At 41.7% G+C, this 17,418-nt stretch overlaps 1 protein-coding gene across 2 annotated transcripts in view; it reads left to right on the plus strand.

Moving 5' to 3' along the window:
* Positions 1-17,418, plus strand: part of ccdc85a (coiled-coil domain containing 85A) — a 38,713-nt gene that overhangs the window by 16,123 nt on the left and 5,172 nt on the right. The gene's annotated exons all lie outside the window — the stretch shown is intronic.

Genomic DNA, 17,418 nt, shown 5'->3' on the forward strand with positions numbered 1-17,418 from the left:
CACACACACACACACACACACACACACACACACACACACACACACACACACCCCTTCCCTGGGGGAAACCAATCCAGTGCTAGTGTGCTCATCTGTGAGGACAAGGGCTGTGATCTGGACTACCTTGAATAAGCACCTTCCAAACACAACATCATAATAAGTGTCTCTTCTTTGTCCCCTTCGATTAGCGTCATGGCTCTTGCTTGTCATCCACTATTAGTATAGCACCATAACGTTCCTATTTATTCACTATGTAGAGTCTGGGTATAGTTTTCTTCGTGCTTGATTTTGTTATGTTCCTTCCCTAGAGGTGTTAACCTTGGACTAATGACACAGAAAAACACAACTGATCTCAAAGAAAACAGTGCAATATTGGATTTTATCTCGGGGACATGATGCACTGCATTTGATTTCTGTTTAGTTTGACAACACACAACAATACAGATCAACACACAGGTGTAAAATGGACACAACTGTATTGTTATGTCAATGTAACAACAACATATCAATATATCGAAGTCAATGATCTGCTACAGCCCTAGAGTAGCACTATATACAGTGCCTTCAGAAAGTATTCAGACCCCTTGACCTTTTCCACATTTTGTTACGTTACAGCCTTACTCTAAAATGTATTAAATAGTTTTTTTCCCTCATCAATCTACACACAATACCCTATAATGACAAAGCAAAAACTGTTTTTTAGAATTATTTGCTAATTTAAAAAATAAATATATATATATATTCAGACCCTTTACTCAGTACTTTGTTGAAGCACATTTGGCAGCAATTACAGCATCGGTTCTTTTTGGGTATGACGCTACAAGCTTGTCACATCTGCATTTGGGGAGTTTCTCCCATTCTTCTCTGCAGATCCTCTCAAGCTCTGTCAGGTTGGATGCGGAGCGTTGCTGCACAGCTATTTTTAGGTCTCTCCAGAGATGTTCGATCGGGTTCAAGTCCGGGCTCTAGCTGGGCCACTCAAGGACATTCAGAGACTTGTCCCGGAGCCACTTCTGCATTGTCTTGGCTGTGTGCTTAGGGTTGTTGTCCTGTTGGAAGGTGAACCTTCGCCCCAGTCTGAGGTCCTGAGCGCTCTTGAGCAGGTTTTCTTTAAGGATCTCTCTGTACTTTGCTCCGTTCATCCTTGCCTCGATCCTGACTAGTCTCCCAGTCCCTGCCGCTGAAAAACATCCCCACAGCATGATGCTGCCAGCACCATGCTTCACCGTAGGGATGGTTACAGGTTTCCTCCAGACGTGACACTTAGCATTCAGGCCAAAGAGTTCAATCTTAGTTTCATCAGACCAGAGAATCTTGATTCTCATGGTCTGAGAGTCTTTAGGTGCTTTTTGGCAAATTCCAAGCAGGCTGTCATGTGCTTTTTACTGAAGAGTGGCTTCTGTCTGGCCACTCTATCGTAAAGGCCTGCTTCGTGGAGTGCTGCAGAGATGGTTATCCTTCTGGAAAGTTCTCCCATCCTCACAGAGGAACTCTAGAGCTCTGTCAGAGTGACCATCAGGTTCTTGGTCACCTCCCCGACCAAGGCCCTTCTCCCCCGATTGCTCAGTTTGGCCGGGTGGCCAGCTCTAGGAAGAGTCTTGGTGGTTCCAAACTTCTTTCATTTAAGAATGATGGAGGCCACTGTGTTCTTGGGGACCTTCAATGCTGCAGACATGTTTTGGAACCATTCCCCAGATCTGTGCCTCGACACAATCCTGTCCCGGAGCTCTATGGACAATTCCTTCGACCTCATGGCTTGGTTCTTGCTCTGACATGCACTGTCAACTGTGGGACCTTATATAGACAGGTGTGTGCCTTTCCAAATCATGCCCAATCAATTGAATTGACCACAAGTGGACTCCAATCAATTGTAGAAACATCTCAAGGATGATCAATGGAAACAGGATGCACAAGAGCTCAATTTCGAGTCTCATAGCAAAGGGTCTGAATACTTATGTAAAAAGGTATTTCATATATATATTTTATTAATTTCTAAAAACCTATTTTTGTTTTGTCATTATGGGGTATTGTGTGTATATTTCTGAGAAAAAAAGAACAATAAATCAATTTCAGAATAAGGCTGTAACATAACAAAATGTGGAAAAGTYAAGGGGTCTGAATACTTCCCGAAAGCACTGTGTATGCTTGTCTTTTGAGAGCACTTAATATTCTCTGGGCTTTGGTGGAGTGATCTCAGTGTGTCAGCCAGTCAGTCAGTGAGGTCTGGTGTCAGTTGCTGTGTAAATAAGGCATAATTCTCCCTGTCGTGTGCCCAGGGTGCCCAGGCATTAGCATTGGAGATGTTACACCCAACAGGCCCTGCTGAATTTTCAGGCTGCTTCATGCTACATAGGTTTTCCTTTCCGTATCCTGTAGTGAAAAATGTATACAGTTAGCCTACATATCGTGATATTTGTTTTGAATAAATTATATCGATACTTTGAATCCCAAGTATTGATTTTAATTTTGCTGGGTAGTATTAGCTAGCGCTTGTCGGCAGTACCTGCATCCAATCCTATAGATATCCATCTTCTTTTTACATTTTGAGCCAAAATGTTTTCTCCACTTTTATTTCCGTGACTGACCAAAACTCATTTTCTCACTTGTCTCTCTGTAGTAGACATACAGTATAGTGAGCAATATGTTTGGAACATCAAATCGGAATAAAATTGCAGTATCAAATCACAATACATATAGAATCGTGAGAATCTCGAAAGCCCTGCTCTGGTCTGTCCTGTTTGGTTTAGGATGTTTATATTGCAGTATGAACCTAATTTAATTTGGAGGGATTTTGAATTGCTCTCTGGGTTTCATTGAGTGTTGGGGGGAGGTGGGTGGGAGTGTAGAAGGTTGAACATCGGTTGTTTTGGCATCACGCTGGAATTTAATTTATCCTCTCTTGAGATGATGTTACTGATGAGGGAAAGAGGGAGCTGGCAGGGATCCTCTAAAGCCTTGTTCACACTGCAGGCCTTAATTCTCAAATCAGTTGTGTTTTTCAAATCCGTTATGGAATACTAACTGTCCAAACAGCAAGTTACAAGTGACCAAATTGGATTTGTGTATGTTCAGACAGCAGTCTTTTGCTGACATGTGTGCAGTGGTGTAGACTGATTGGTGGTGGTGCTCGTGCTTCCTATCACTCAGAAGATATGTATCAAGCTACGGTGACAACAATGCCTACAATGGACATTTCCCGGTTGCTTTGAATGTTCAAAATCATAGTGTAAGAACACTTTCAAAGCCTCAAACAACCTAGTTAGCTACCACATGTCCTTGTCATACTGTCAACAGAGTAGCTAGCAAGCAACAAGATATGCCAAATAACAGTCTTAAAACCAGTTGAGGTAAAATAAATCAGATTTGACCATTCAGACACAAGTCGCATGGCCTTGGAATCAGATTTATATCTGACTTCAAACCACATATGAAAATGTGGCTCGAAGTATCCTATTCCATGTGCTTTAGGGCTGTTCAGACTGCAGGAAAAATAACAGATTCAAACCAATCGGAAATGCAAAGAAATTGGATTTTAGTCACTTCAAACTGCTAATATAAACAAGGCTTTAGCATTCGTCGGATGTTTTCAATATTGCACTTTCTCTTCTTTACTCATTCCCTCCCCCTCCATCCATCCCTCCTGCCCGCCCTCCCTCTTTCTTTCTCTCTGTCTCTCTTTCACGCTCCCTCTCTCTTGCTCCCTCTCTCTTTCACTGTCTCTCTCCCTCCCTTCCATCGCCCTCATTCTCAGAAACGAAAGTAATTTTCTGAGAAAACCTCCTACTGTGTATACCCAGCTGTTGGCATAAGAGGAAGCCCAGTTCTCTGAATAATCAGTCTGGTACACTGATCATTACTTGGGGCCATGTTCTCTGTTTCCTCCTTCACTTGTTAACACCCTGACCAGTGTCTCCAAATACCTTGGGATTTCAATAAAGTTGGTCCAATGCAATGCATACAAGGCTATTAGCAGTTGTCCAATAAGGATGAACATGTCTGATATTACGGAAAGGAGTTGTCAGTGTGACAGGTCTATTATGGCTCATTTGTAAAGGCCAATTGTTGTTGTTATCAGACTTGCATTCATATTCAATCAGGAATTGGGACTAGGTAGAGTGAAAAAGCATGGGCTGAATTCCCCCGTAATGCGTTGCCTAGGACAACCCTTATTTTTTTTGTGGAGAAATTCTGAAGAAATGAACTTTCACACACCTGAGTCTATTCTGAACTGAGTCTCTTTTCATTCACAGGTGGGTGTTTTATGCCTCAACTGTAAAATATTGTTGCCTAAAATTGGCATGACGTGCTATGAGTTTAAAGATCCAGGGCAGTCCAAAACGTGATTTTTCCTGTGCTTTATATATACAGTTGAAGTCGGAAGTTTACATACACCTTAGCCAAATACATTTAAACCCAGTTTTTCACAATTCCTGACATTTAATCCTAGTAAAAATTCCCTGTCTTAGGTCANAAAGGCAGCCGATAGGTCTAGAAGGATGAGAGCAGAGGAGAGAGAGTTAGCTTTAGCAGTGCGGAGCGCCTCCGTGACACAGAGAAGAGCAGTCTCAGTTGAATGACTAGTCTTGAAACCTGAATCTTTACTAGTAGGCCTAGTAAAGATTTTGTCATATACAGTTGAAGTCGGAAGTTTACATACACCTTAGCCAAATACATTTAAACTCAGTTTTTCACAATTCCTGACATTTAATCCTCGTAAAAGTACCTGTCTTAGGTCAGTTAGGATCACCACTTTATTTTAAGAATGTAAAATGTCAGAATAATAGTAGAGAGAATGATTTATTTCAGCTTTTATTTCTTTCATCACATTCCCAGTGGGTCAGAAGTTTACATACACTCAATTAGTATTTGGTAGCATTGCCTTTAAATTGTTTAACTTGGGTCAAACCTTTTGGGTAGCCTTCCACAAGCTTCCCACAATAAGTTGGGTGAATTTTGGCCCATTCCTCCTGACAGAGCTGGTGTAACTAAGTCAGGTTTGTAGGCCTCCTTGCTCGCACACACTTTTTCAGTTCTGCCCACAAATTTTCTATAGGATTGAGGTCAGGGCTTTGTGATGGCCACTCCAATGCCTTGACTTTGTTGTCCTTAAGCCATTTTGCCACAACTTTGGAAGTATGCTTGGGGTCATTGTCCATTTGGAAGACCCATTTAACTTCCTGACTGATGTCTTGAGATGTTGCTTCAATATATCCACACAATTGTCCATCCTCATGATGCCATCTATTTTGTGAAGTGCACCAGTCCCTCCTGCAACAAAGCACCCCAACAACATGATGCTGCCACCCCCGTGCCTCACGGTTGGGATAGTGTTCTTCAGCTTGCAAGCCTCCCCCTTTTTCCTCCAAACATAACGATGGTCATTATGCCCAAACAGTTCCATTTTTGTTTCATCTGACCAGAAGGACATTTCTCCCAAAAGTACGATCTTTGTCCCCATGTGCAGTTGCAAACTGTAGTCTGGCTTTTTTATGGCGGTTTTGGAGCAGTGGCTTCTTCCTTGCTGAGCGACCTTTCAGGTTATGTCGATATAGGACTCGTTTTACTGTGGATATAGATACTGTTGTACCTGTTTCCGCCAGCATCTTCACAAGGTCCTTTCCTGTTGTTCTGGAATTGATTTGCAATGTTCGCACCAAAGTCCATTAATCTCTAGGAGACAGAACACGTCTCCTTCCTGAGCGGTATGACGGCTGCGTGGTCCCATGGTGTTTATACTTGCGTACTATTGTTTGTACAGATGAACGTGGTACCTTCAGGCATTTGGAAATTGCTCCCCAAGGATGAACCAGACGTGTGGAGGTCTACAATATATTTTCTGAGGTCTTGGCTGATTTCTTTTGATTTCCCATGATGTCACGCAAAGAGGCACTGGGTTTGAAGGTAGGCCTTGAAATACATCCACAGGTACACCTCCAGTTGACTGAAATGATGTCAATTAGCCTATCAGAAGCTTCTAAAGCCTTGACATCATTTTTTGGAATTTTCCAAGCTGTTTAAAGTCACAATCAGCTTAGTGTATGTAAACTTCTGACCCACTGAAATTGTGATACAGTGAATTATTAGTGAAATAATCTGTCTGTAAACAATTGTTGGAAAAATTACTTGTGTCATGCACAAAGTAGATGTCCTACCCGACTTGCCAAAACCATAGTTTGTTAACAAGAACTTTGTGGAGTGGTTGAAAATTGTATTGATTTTAAGAAAGGCATTGATGATTGTGGTTAGGTACATTCGTGCAACGAATGCGCTTTTTTCGCAAGTGCGCTTTTGGCCCCGTTTGGCGAAGTAGGCTGTGATTCGATGATAAATTAACAGGCACCACATTGATTATATGCAACACCGGACAAGCTAGTTAACCTAGTAATGTCATCAACAATGTGTATTTAACTATTGATTATGTGAAGATTGATTGTTTTTTATAAGATAAATTTAATGCTGTGTCACGCCCTGGCCTTAGTATTCTTTGTTTTCTGAAATATTTTGGTTAGGTCAGGGTGTGACAGGGGGGATGTGTGTATGTATTTGTCTCGTCTTGGGTGGTGGTATTGTATAGGGGGTTTTGTTGAGTGTATGGGGTTGTGTTTAGTATAGTTGTCTAGGCAAGTCTATGGTTGCCTGAATGGTTCTCAATCAGAGACAGCTGTCATTCATTGTCTCTGATTGGGAGCCATATTTAAGGCAGCCATAGACRGTAGGCTTTTGTGGGTAATTGTCTATGTCTATGTGTAGTGTTTAGTGTCAGCACTATTTTGTTTAATATAGCTTCACGGTCGTCTGTTTGTTGTTTTTGTTCGTTTTGTTTCGTCTTCATTGAAATTAAAGAAGATGTCTTTCTTTCACGCTGCACCTTGGTCCGCTTCTTATGACGATCGTGACAGCTAGCTAGCAACTTACCTTGGCTCCTTGCTGCACTTGCGTAACAATTGAATGCAATGAAATCGGCCATAATCGGCGTCCAAAATTGCAGATTACCGATTGTTATGAAAACTTGAAATCGGCCCTAATTAATCGTCCATGCCGATCAGTCAACCTCGAATGTAAACTTCTGACCCACTGGGAATGTGATGAAAGAAATAAAACCTGAAAAAAATCATTCTCTCTACTATTTTTCCGACATTTCACATTCTTAACATAAAGTGGTGATCCTAACTGACCTAAGACAGGGGATTTTTACTAGGATTAAATGTCAGGAATTGTGAAAAACAGAGTTTAAATCTATTTGGCTAAGGTGTATGTAAACTTCTGACTTCAACTGTAGCTCGTCTGGTATGCTTGTGTCACTGGGCAGCTCACGGCTGTGCTTCCCTTTGTAGTCCGTTTTAGTTTGCAAGCCCTACCACATCCGACAAGCGTCGGTGTAGTACAATAGATGGGTAAAAATAAAAAAGCAGACAATTAATATCCCTTTGAGCATGGTGAAGTTATTATTACACTTTTGATTCTGTATCAATACACCCAGCCTCTACAAAGATACATGTGTCCTTCCTAACTCAGTTTCCGGAGAGGAAAGAAACCGCTCAGGGATTTCATCATGAGGCCAAGGGCCAAGAGCTGAAAATAGTTGTCTTGCAATGATCAACAAACAACTTAACAGAGCTTGAATTATTAAAAAAAGAATAATGTGCAAATATTGTACAATCCAGGTGTGCAAAGGTCTAAGACACTTACCCAGAAAGACTCATAGATGTAATCACTGCCAATGGTGATTCTAACATGTATTGAGATATTTCTGTATTTCAATTAGTCATTATGGGCTATTGTGTGTAGATGGGTGAGAGAAAAAAAATCTATTTAATCAATTTTGATTTCAGACTGTAACACAACAACATGTGAAATATGTCAAGGGGTAGGAATGCTTTCTGATGGCACTGTATGCAGACACTTGTATGTGCTGCGCAGGTCGGCTCAATCAGAAATGACCAAAATGTCAAGCACGCTATATTGAATCCGTCCCCAAGTATGTGTTGTAGCTCTCAACAGACATTCTTCATCTTATAGATCCGTCAGTCTCAGAGATAGTGCATGAATATCTGTCAAATACTCATCTCATGCTATAGTAGTTGTCTGCTGAGCTCTAATTGCCCAGCACCAGCAGAGTCCATTATATTCTTGATTAATGTTAATGTATGTGTGTGTGTGTGTGTGTGTGTGTGTGTGTGTGTGTGTGTGTGTGTGTGTGTGTGTGTGTGTGTGTGTGTGTGTGTGTGTGTGTGCGTACGTACGTGTGTGTGTGTGTGCGCGCTGTCTCTTATACACATCTAGATGTGTATAAGAGACAGGTGTATGTGTGCGTACGTACGTGTGTTGGTGTCTGTGTGTGTGTGTGTTGCATGAATTAATCACAGCTTTAATTTATGCTGTCAGACCTTAAATAGCACGATTTAGAGCCTTAATGATGATTATGTTTTGTAGATTGTGTTTTTAGATAATGATAGTATGGATGGAAAAGAGATGACTGATTGGATGTGTAGAAGTCAGTGTGTGTGTCGTTAAGACCAGAACACTGACATGCTTGGTGTCAGGTGTGGTGTGAGCAGCAACAGATGGTGCCCCATTCGCTTGAGTGAGAAAGTGTGTGTGTGTGTGTGTGACAGTGTGTGTCTTGTCACAGAAAATATGATTATGAAAGTGTGTGTGTGTGTGTATATGCTTTAAAGGGGCATAAGTGAAAGCACTGCAGTTTGGCTGAGTCTCAGCTGGCCTTGCTTGCATTATTGTTCATAGGCAGAAAGAAGTGGTTGCTCGACTGAACAGGAGGCAACTTTTTTGTTTCTGATGAGAGGGCACACATCACTCTGTCTCTGCTCTTTCACTGTGGCCATCCTAGACTGTACAGAATTGGACCATATTACATATAGGGAAAGGAAGTAGTAGAATCGTTAGGCAGCTAAATAGCATATGTACTGTGAATATTTAGCACATGCTTTAAGAAGTTAATAAAATACCAGAAGTAAGGCCAGCAGCCACATAGTGAATATGGAGCAAACCTGCCAGTGAAGATGCAGAGTAGGATGGAGGGACTTCCTGTAAACCAGCAGAATGGGAGAATCCAATGTCCCATTTTCCAGACTCTCACGACCAATCATGTTGGCCTAGCCACGAAAATCTGTTCAAACAGTGAGAGAGAGAATGACAGAGTGTATGTGTGTTGTGTGTATTGTGTGCGTGGGGGTGTGCATATGCAAGTGAGGGAATGGAGCATCATAAGAATATGGACATTAGCAATAGCCTCTTCACTATCACCAATACACATGGCAATCATACTGCCCTTGTCAATTCAGCCATCCAACTGTGGTCGCTCACTGTGAGTGAATGAGTGTGTGACGCACATTGAGGGTATGACGAAGGCTGAGCTGTTGTATTTGAAGGAGCTTTACTCTTTGTGGGGTATGCCAAGCTGAAGGTCATATTCTGTCTTTCAGGAACTGGCTGTATGCCYCCCCCTCCCCAAGTCATCTTTTGAGAACTTGTTCACCCAGACAAAAGACAGCTGCAGAAGCCTGGCGAAGCAAAGAACACAAAGACAGAACCTTTCTCCAAGGGAGAAAATGGCGCAAACCTCATCCGTCCTTGAAATGTTTGAATCCCAATCCTGGTAGATGCAGAGTGTTTACTTTTTGCACTAGTACTGTATTCCAATCTGGTTATGGGTGTCCCTTACAGAAGTCTGAATTAGTCTCATGATAATAGCATTGGTTGGCAGTGTGTCACCTGACCTCATGATGTTCTAACGTGTCAGCAGAGAAGCTCCTGAGCTGACCTTTACCAGACCTGATGACATCGCTTCTCCACTCTGTCAGTAAAGGGTTAAGCACACCTACCTCTCCTCAGGGCAGTGTGTGTGTTTGTGTGTGTTTGTGTGTGTGTGAGTGAACAAGAGAGAGAGAGAGAGTTATTGGATAAGAGAATAGAGGAAACGGTGGCTGTTTATTCTTTAGGCTGTCATACAGTGTATGATGCTGGGTCTATTTTTAGCCCTGAGATTTGAGCCCGGTTGTAGCTGTGAAGAAAGATTGCTGAGAAAGAGGATATGACGTCAGCATATGCTCCACATCCTCTTCTCACTGTCAGTCAGACTTCCTGTTGTCATGCCAGATGTGCTAACTGGGCTGCATTCAATATCACTGATAAGCTGTGTAAACATTTTAGAATAGCAATGGTTCTGAGTAAAGGGTTGCACAACCCAACAGTATAGTGACAAGGAAGATGTTTTTGTAATTGATGCATGGTTGTCAGCTCCATCGCTGATTGCTAGTCATTGTTCATCATTGTCCTGCAATATATGCTAAGACTGTTGAAGTACTTGCTGTGCTGGACATAAGGGATGGTGTTTGCTTTGTGGATCTTGTTTTATGTTCTGAGTCTGGAAGGGCATGCCAGGATGCTAGCAGGGTTGGCCCTGGATCATTATTCAGTGGTATGGAACGGAACAGGGAGACGTTTTGGAGATTTGTATTGCATTTTTGAATAGTCTAGTGTTAGAGTAGAACAATCAAAGCCTTTGAACACAAGTTGGATAATGGAAACAAAGATAGACATGCCTTTTGTGCTGTTTGACGGAGTTGACAGTTAGGTGCATTCTATAAAGGAAAGGTTTTGATTAGGTTGTTCTGTCACGGATCTCTCCGGAACATTCATTACGCACACCTGCCCCCTATTCCCAGTGATTAGTAATTGTATAAGTGTGTCCTTGGTTTACCATTGTGCTGTCGATTTATTGTTACAATGTCCGTTGGTTCGTGTGAGTACCTGTTCTATGTGTGGTTTGTCTTTCGTGCGATTGTGGATTGCGCAGATGATTACGGGTCTCGTCCAGTGTGTTAATCATTGTGCGCTTGTGTTATTTATTCGAGGTACTCCTCGCTCTTTTGTTTGAGTTTCTACCCTGTGTTTTGTATAGTGTTTGTTTGGTCTTCGTCCCTGTGCCTTTACATGGCACGCCGTAATTTGGGTAAGAAATAAAAATAACTATTACGCATTCCTGCGCCTGTCTCCCAAATCATTCATACCAATGTGACATGTTCCTTTGCATGGTGTGATGGCTGATACTTTGGTTTGTGGAAGGGTTTGTTTCGGATGTGGTTAATGTTGAGAAAAGTATGTGTAAAAAAATTWAAATATACTGTATGTACACTACCGTTCAAAAGTTTGGGGTCACTTAGAAATGTCCCTGTTTTTGAAAGATAATATCATTTTTGCCCATTAAAATAACATCAAATTGATCACAAATACAGTGTAGACATTGTTAATATTGTAAATTACTATTGTAGCTGGAAACGGATGATTTTTAATGGAATATCTACATTAGCGTACAGAGGCCAATTATCAGCAACCATCACACCTGTGTTCCAATAGCACGTTGTGTTAGCTAATCAAAGTTTATAATTTTAAAAGGATAATTGATCATTAGAAAACCCTTTTGCACAGCTTAAAACTGGCCTTCTTTAGACTAGTTGAGTATCTGGAGCATCAGCATTTGTGGGTTCTATTACAGGCTCAAAATGGCCATAAACAAATAACTTTCTTCTGAAACTCGTCAGTCTATTCTTGTTCTGAGAAATTAAGGCTATTCCATGCGAGAAATTGCCAAGAAACTGAAGATCTCGTACAACGCTGTGTACTACTCCCTTCACAGAACAACGCAAACTGGCTCTAACCAGAATAGAAAGAGGAGTGGGAGGCCCCGGTGCACAACTGCGCAAGAGAACAAGTACATTAGAGTGTCTAGTTTGAGAAACAGACGCCTCACAAGTCCTCAACTGGCAGCTTCATTAAATAGTACCCGCAAAAACACCAGTCTCAACGTCAACAGTGAAAACACGACACCGGGATGCTGGCCTTCTAGGCAGAGTTGCAAAGAAAAAGCCATATCTCAGACTCAGAAAATTAAAGATTAAGATGGGCAAAAGAACACAGACACTGGACAGAGGAACTCTGCCTAGAAGGCCAGCATCCCGGAGTCGCCTCTTCACTGTTGACGTTGAGACTGGTGTTTTGTGAGTACTATTTAATGAAGCTGCCAGTTGAGGACTTGTGAGGCGTCTGTTTCTCAAACTAGACACTCTGGGACGGAATCAATGGAATGGTATCAAGCACATCAAACATGTGGTTTCCATGAGTTTGATACCATTCCATTCACTCCATCCCAGTCATTATTATGAGCCGTCCTCCTCTCACCAGCCTCCTGTGATCTCTCTCTCAGTACCAGGGCAGGCAGTCAGTAGCTAGACCAGGACTGAATACAGTATAGTGTTCCTCAGTACCCCTGCTGTGTTTCTACAGACAAGAGAAGAGACAGAACATTGGTCTGTTGTGGGTGGATGCCTTCAGTAGGACTAAGGATGAGAGCCTAATTTGCCTCCAGAGAAAACACACACACACACAGCGTAAGTGTGTGAGTGTGTTTGATCTTAGGGTTTTTAAATAGTAGTTTAAGCTCCTAATATCGCTGGTTTCCCTGGTGTGCTCCAATCACCTCTATTTACTCCATCTCTGGGTCTTCCGGCTGCGAGTGCTAGGAGTTCCCACAAACAACTATAACAGGGAAGTGTGTGTGGAAGTGGGAGTCAAAGTGTGTGTGCTGTCACTGTTGGGTATTTTTCTCTCTTTTGGTTGCTAGCAAGCAGGAAGTAGGTTAATAAGGTGGTAAGCCCAGCACAGATATTTGGTAGGAAACTAATTAAGTGTTGACCTGGACTGCTGTTGGATTATGGGATGTTGGAGGATGTGTGAGTGTATGTGAGCGTGTGTGAGCATGTGTATGTGTGTGTGATAGTGATCAGAGGTCCTCTACAGGGGACAGCTCCTAAGCTAGGCCAACAGCTGCTTCCCTAGCTTCTAATTTGCATTTCCACTTTGAAGCCTTTTTCCTATTATGTCTGCTGAGGAATATTTTACATATTATTAATGGCTTACATGTGCAGCTAACCTACCCACACTGTCATGAACATAGACACGCACACATGCGCATGTACAGTATGCGTGTACAGGCATGCACACACATGTAAGCACGCACACACACACTAACTCCCCTAACCATGTCAGCTACAGGCTTCTGACTGATCTTAGTGTACAGTGTGTTATGTATCCAAATAGATGCAGTAAAATCATTCTGTTTATTTGATAGTGTAAGCAACACTTAGGCGTCGTTCCTGGTGCTTTGAGCTTTTTGTTCCCCCAGCAATAGCCTAATGCAGAGGTTCAGAGCAGACCTTCACTGACACTGTGTCTAATGGCTGTCATAGAGGGATTCAGGAACATAATGAAGACTGTTGAGGTGGTGTGTGTGTCGTTATATGTGTGTGTGTGTCTTTACCTTTTTATATGTGTTTGTGTGTGTGTGTTTACTCTTTGAAATCTTCATAGAAGCACGGTGCTGTTGATCAAAGAGTCACTTCTTTCTATACTCCCTTCTATCTTCCCCTCACAATGAGGCTATGCCTCAGAGGACCCTAACAAAATGGAGGGCCACCCCCCCCCCTCCACACACACACACACACACACACACACACACACACACACACACAGGTGCAGCAGAGCAGAGGAGACAGCTGTGGACTAGCCAGAGGTCTCTGTCCCTGTCTCTGGCTGGACCAATGGGAGGGCAGGAGGAAGCAGGTCAATAGTGGCAGAGGGCCAGGAGGATCAGGGTCTCTCTGCTTAGAGGACAGGATAGGGGCAGGATAGCCCTTCAAAACACCTGTCAGTGTTTTCTCTGTACTTAGAATATTAAATAAACACGCATGCACACACACACGTAGCTAGCTAGTTAAACAATGAACCAGGATAATCTCATAGTACTACAGTACCAATACAAACATTGTCATGGCTGTAGTATGAATCTGCAGGTAGCTAAAGCTAACAAAATTGGTTCAATGTTAGCTAGCTAACATTAGGCTATAACTAGCAATGCAAATGGATTCCTGATTCAAATAATATTACTACACAGATCATACACTTAATGTTAGTTAGCGAGACAGCAAGCTAACGTTTGCTAACTAACAGTACGCTTTAACTTGCAATAAAAACGACTTTCTGACTAAATTAGAAACGTATATCTGAAAATGTAGCTAGACTCTTATCTGTATACATGGATGAATGCTTCACGTAGTTAACCATTTAACTCAATTTTGTTTAGCTACGTCTCATTTGGCCAGCGTTGTGTCAAGTCATGTTGTTGAGAAAAGTAGCAAAACTTTTGTAGTTCTCTATGGCTAACGTTATATCTTTCATGGAAAGGACTGTCAACACATACTGAACAGCTCACTTTATAGACAGAAGCAKGCTACATTGCAGACCAATCCAAACTCATCTCCCGGCATATCCAACCCATCCATTTTCTCAGCCAATCATGGCTAGTGGGAAGGTTCCAGCTTTTTCTGTGGCTAAACCAACTTGKCTCGTAATTTAACAATTGTATTCATATTTAGAATAGAATACAAGTTTGTTATTAAGGCAAATGAAAGGTCACATATTCCAGAAGGCATTTCTACCAAAAAAACACATTTTGATAAAAAATATTTGTTTACGTTCAAATGACGCTCCTGTGAAGTAGTGCGACATATGCCTAGTTTCCTGAAACGAGTCATATATGTACAGTGCCTTCAGAAAGTATTCATACCCCTTGACTTATTCCACATTTTGTTGTGTTACAGCCTGATTCAAAATGTATTAAATATGTTTTTCTCACCTATCTACACACAATACCCCATAATGACAAAGTGAAAACATGTTTTTAGAAATTTTTGCAAATTTATTGAAAATTAAATTCAGATTATTCAAATTAAATTCAGATTATTCAAACTTTGTCAAATTGGTTGCTGATCATTGCTAGAAAGAGATTTTCAAGTCTTGCCATAGATTTTCAAGCCGATTTAAGTCGAACCTGTAACTAGGCCACTCAGGAACATTCAATGTCATCATGGTAAGCAACTCCAGTGTATATTTGGCCTTGTGTTTTAGGTTATTGTCCTGCTGAAAGGGGAATTTGTCTCCCAGTGTCTGTTGGAAGCAGACTGAACCAGGTTTTCCTCTAGGATTTTGCCTGTGTTTGGCTTTTTCCTATTTATTTTTTATTCCTAAAAAACTCCCTAGTCCTTGCCGATGACAATATGAAGAGTAGTACTCAGTGATGTGTTGTGTTGGATTTGCTCGAAACATAACATTCAGGACAAAAGTACATTTCTTTGACACATTTTTGCAGTTTTACTTTTGTGCCTTTTTGCAAAGAGGATGCATGTTTTGGAATATTTTTATTCTGTACAGGCTTCAGTCTTCTCACTCTGTCATTTAGGTTAGTATTGTGGAATAACTACAATGTTGTTGATCTATCCTTAGTTTTCTCCTATCACAGCAATTAAACTCTGTAACTGTTTTAAAGTGGAACTGACAGCATTTTTGCAACATGACATAAAATCTGTTCATATACACCTCCAGGAAGAATATTACACCTTTTTTGTACATTTTCTGACAAGAGAGATATGTTCATTATCATGTTTTCATAAATTCATAGTATGTTTGGGAATTACGTATAGTAAGGCGTTTGTGAAAATTCTATATTAATATAGAGTGGGAAAGCGGCCTCGCATTTGGACAATTAATATACACTGCTGTAATTAAAACCAAATAAAACATCTGTCCTGTCTGGGTGCATCATAGCCAATCAGAGGTACAGTAGGCTTATATGCAAATAAGTCATTTGCCACACAGGCCTGCCATCATTCACTTTGAACTGGACTGTGTGTTTACAGGCAGTAGTAACAGCGCAACATTAGATCATTAGAACGCATTCACCAAAAGCGACAAAATACACCTGAATGGAGTTCTGCAAATATGTAAATACCACGGGAGTCCTCTTACATTTGCAAACTTCACAATCCTATTGATCGAACAACCATGAAAAGGGAGTCTCTCTCCCTCAGTTGCCTATGCACATCAACAACAACAAGATCAACAACTAATGCTAGCCAGAGCGAGATGCGCTAAAATCGAACGAGGGAACAGTAGATTAAGCCTCTCAAACTAGTTTGCCGTCAAAATTGGGAAAGGGAAAGGGGGATATCTAGTCAGTTGTACAACTGAATGCCTTCAACTGAAATGTTTTTAACCCAACCCCTCTGAATCAGAGAGGTGCAGGGGCTGCCTTAATTGATATCCACGTCTTCGGCGCCCGGGGAACAGTGGGTTAACTGCTTTGCTCAGGGGCAGAATGACAGACATTCAGTTTCTTGGAAGTTGTGGGAACGTACATTTTTTGATTCCCATTGGTTCTGGGAACGAAGCCATACGTTTCCTGACCGTTAAAACAGAACATTTTTTAAACATTCTAAAAACAGAAATGATCATTTTACCTTTTCTTGGAACAAATATTTTTCAGTTGCTGGGAGGTTCTGAGAATGTTTTACTATGGTTCCCTGAATGTTTTCCTGGGAGGTTTTATTAATGTTCTGAGAACTGAAATTCTAGGTTATTTTAAGGTACTGAGAAAATTCTGTTCTGAGAAAATGTTTCAATATGACTTTTAATAACACTGCTAGTTTAGTTTTTATTAACTGTTTTGAACTCCAAGCATAGATTTATTGTGGCACAGCGTCAGTGAGATTCAAAACGATGATCTTCTGTTTTCTATCCATGGAATTAGTCCACTGCACCACCAGAATGGAAGTAGCATGCCATGTTTTTTTTTACTCATACAAAGCTGTTCAGTTTAGTCTATTCAAATTGACCCAATTTCAAAGAAAACAAGCACTCTTTAAGAACCAGGTGAGGCCTCCCGGGTGGCGCAGTGGTCTAGGGCACTGCATCGCAGTGCTAACTTCGCCACCAGAGTCTCTGGGTTCGCGCCCAGGCTCTGTCGCAGCCGGCCGCGACCGGGAGGTCCGTGGGGGCGACGCACAATTGGGCTAGCGTCGTCCGGGTTAGGGAGGGTTTGGCCGGTAGGGATATCCTTGTCTCATCGCGCTCCAGCGACTCCTGTGGCGGGCCGGGCGCAGTGCGCGCTAACCAAGGGGGCCAGGTACACGGTGTTTCCTCCGACACATTGGTGCGGCTGGCTTCCGGGTTGGAGGCGCGCTGTGTTAAGAAGCAGTGCGGCTTGGTTGGGTTGTGCTTCGGAGGATGCATGGCTTTCGACCTTCGTCTCTCCCGAGCCCATACGGGAGTTGTAGCGATGAGACAAGATAGTAATTACTAGCGATTGGATACCACAAAAAGGGGGGAGAAAATGGGATAAAATTTATAAAAAAATAAAAATAAAAAAAATAAAAAAGAACCAGGTGTGGCCAATTAGTGGAACGGCCAACACACCTGAACACACAACATAGAGAATGTTTTGTTGACGCTGAGAACGGAATGTATGTTTTTCAATAACATTCTTTGAATGTTACTGTTTTCTTATAT

Source organism: Salvelinus sp. IW2-2015, linkage group LG25 (genome assembly GCF_002910315.2).
Source record: "Salvelinus sp. IW2-2015 linkage group LG25, ASM291031v2, whole genome shotgun sequence".
Lineage (NCBI taxonomy): Eukaryota > Metazoa > Chordata > Actinopteri > Salmoniformes > Salmonidae > Salvelinus > Salvelinus sp. IW2-2015.